Below are 3,342 nucleotides of genomic sequence, written 5' to 3'. Positions count from 1 at the left end.
ATGGAAGTGTCTTGGATTATGTATGAAAACACCACACTGTACCCGCAAAGTGCATCAATGTACACAGTTACCATTCAATAAAAAAAAAAAAAAAAAAAAAATTACTTTCCAGTCAGCTCCAAGCGGGGACAGGGCAGAGGTTCCTTGATACAAGCAGGTCAAACTCCCAGAACTCGGGCGCCTCCTTCCTTTGCTCAGACCTCAGTCATCCTTGGGGTGCCTCTCTCTGGGGCCCAGCCAGGCTGAGCCAAGAGGAGAATGCTGGAGTTGGTGGGTTTTCCTGGTGTGAGGTACAGCGGCAGGTGCCTCCTCACTCACTCAGCAGCCTGGGGCCCGCTCGCTCCTCTCTGCTCCCACCAACGCCCGCTGGTTGCTGCCGGTATTAATAATGTAAGCAGCAGGAGGCTTCGCACCAGAATCTGGGCTGCCTGGGTAATTACCCAGTGGCCTAGGACCAGTCAGTAAATTACGCTGTGACCTGGGAATCCAGCAGGTTACTACCATCACTCAGGCTCACTCGCTTTATTGCTCTCCCCTCCTGCTGCACTGATATTTATCTGTCTAGTTTACATTCAGGGCACTGATTTCATGCCTTTTTGTTTTCCGTATTAGGGTGAGAAGTAGTTCCTTTGGGAGCCCGGTTCCCAGGTCGGCGGATGGCTGTAGTGACATGGGAAGGGGGAATATTAGAGATTTTGTTTTGTGTAATCACTTAGCGCGCCCCAGCATGTCAGCACCTACTCTCTGCGGCATTCCCAAACATGTTTCAGTCTTTTTTGTCAAAGCTGTAACACTCTTTGGACACTGCCCATAAATGTAACCTTGCATATTGGAAAAGAAAAAAGCAGAGAAAACTCTGAGTCATTCCCAACGCACACGCTCCACCCCAGCTGCAGCAGACGGGAATAGAACGTACAAGTTAATTTTCCCAAGTGCAGTAGTGTCCCTCTTTGGGGCCTTGGCACAAACAGTTTGCTTTACCTACAGTACTCTCTGCCTTCCCCTTACTGCACTTCACTGCTTACTCACCTTTCAGGTCTTCCTTTTGATGTTACCCTCCCTGGGAAGCTTTCCTCACCCATCCGGTTACTCACCCCTTCTAGGCTGCCAGAGGTTGGACAGCACCCTATTCCATAACAGATGACTAATCCTAGTTTGTTTCAGTTAACCTAATTTCTTTTCTGTTGTGTCTTTCAGATCAAGCATTTGATGAGAACAAGAGCCTGCCTACATACTTGTCAGCCTCCCATTTAAGTTAGCCAATGAAAATGAATAAATAGACATAGACAATATTTCTAAACGCTGCTTTCTAGGCAAATCTCATGCCCCGTTTTAACCCGGTCAAGGCACCCATTGAAACACCCAACACCAGTCTCCAAGGACAGCTGTCCCCCGAGGATTCTCAATGGGAAACCAATAATTCAGCAAAGGACTTCATTCCCAGTCCCTGAAATTATCAACTGTGTTTCTGTTTTCAGTTCACTGATTTCTATAAATGCATCTGAAGATAATTTTTATTTATTTATTTATTTATTTTGGAAACAGAGCCTCAAGCTATCCCCCTGGGTAGAGTGCTGTGGCATTACAGCTCACAGCAACCTCCAATTCCTGGGCTTAAGTGAGTCTCCTGCCTCAGCCTCCCAAGTAGCTGGGACCACAGGCATCCGCCACAACGCCTGGCTATTTTTGGTTGCAGCTGTCATTGTTGTTTGGCGGGCCCAGGCTGGATTTGAACCTGCCACGTTAGGTGTATGTGGCTGGCGCCTTAGCGACTTGAGCCACAGGCACCAGGCCTGAAGATAATTTTTAGATAATTCATCTAAAAATACAAGTATTCCAGGTTTGGTAGCTTAAACTGCTCTATAACCTTGATTATAACCTTACACACATTCAGCCTTGATTTCCTCTTGTACAGAACAAGTTCATCTTCTAGTAAGAGCCTTTCATCCTCAACCCTTTCTGATTCTAAAATTTGAAGTATATTCTGCAATCCTGCACCAAAAGAGTGGCAATAGTTCCCACTTGACTGCCAAACCCTTTGTGACAAACAATATATAAACAAAGTAATGAATTAAAATAAACAATTAGCTAACTTTCTTCACAAAGATGTGATGAGGGGGCTCATAATCTGGACCTGCTCACTCCCCTAACCTGCCCCACGTCTCTGCTAACCCCAAACTGCTTCCAGTTCCTCTGTGCTCAAAGACTTTCCTGGCCACTGTGCTTTTACCTGTGCTGTTCCCTCTCCCTGGAATACAATGCTCTTTCCTCTCTGTGCACCCGGCAGACTTCCACCTGTGGTCACCTCCCCTGGGAAGTCTTTCTTAACTTGGGAAGCTACAGTGCACAGTGGGTCAGAGTCTGGACTGGGAGGTCAAACAGATCCAAGAGTTTCATATGGCCCACCCCATCCCAACTCTCACACCATAAGAAAGTGACTTGCTCAATCTGACTTTGCTTATCTGATAAAGGGAGTGATAATAGTTCCTACCTCCTAGGGCTGTGGGGACTGAATGAGGTAACTCTAAGCATTTGGCTCAGCTCCTAGCAAATAATAAACACTATATAAGGTTTATCTATTGTTATTAATTATCTTAAGTTAGAATTAATCATTTCTGATCGACATTTTCCAAGCTGCATCTTACATGTCTGTTTCCCTATAAGATTGTACCTCAGGCTGTGGGTGGTGGCTCACGCCTGCAATCCTAGCATTCTAAGAGGCCAAGGTGGGTGGATTGCCTGAGCTCACAAGTTCCAGACCAGCGTGAGCAAGAGCTAGACCCTGCCTCTTAAAAAAAAAAAATAGCTGGGCATTGCTGTGGCAGGCACCTGTAGTACCAGCTCCTTGGAAGGCTGTGGCAAGAGAACTGGGCTTGAGCCCAAGAGTTTGAGGTTGCTGTGAGCTACAATGCCACAGCACTCTACCAAGGGCAACAAAGTGAGACTCTGTCTCAAAATAAACAAACAAATAAATAATAAAAAAGATTGTACCTCCTTAAAGATCAGAGACTTACTCATATCTGCATCCCCAGAACTGTGCATCACTCCCTGTGCATAAGTAGTCAACAAATACTTTGTGGAGTTAAATTAAATTATGCATCTAGAAAAGAAAAATATTCTTAGAAGAACAAGAATATTAAACTTTACAGTAAAATAAAGTGGAAATAAAAGTGTACAACATAGGCCGGGTGTGGTGGCTAACGTCTGTAATCCCAGCACTCCGGGAGGCCAAAGTGGGTGGATCACCTGAGCTCAGGAGTTCCAGACCAGCCTGAGCAAGAGTGAGACCCCATCTCTACGAAAAATAGAAAAAAATAGCTGAACATTGTGATGGGTGACTGT

Source organism: Otolemur garnettii, unplaced genomic scaffold (assembly GCF_000181295.1).
Source record: "Otolemur garnettii isolate 467f Iridium unplaced genomic scaffold, OtoGar3 scaffold00001, whole genome shotgun sequence".
Classification (NCBI taxonomy): Eukaryota; Metazoa; Chordata; class Mammalia; order Primates; family Galagidae; genus Otolemur; species Otolemur garnettii.
Note: the sequence above shows the minus strand (reverse complement) of the source record.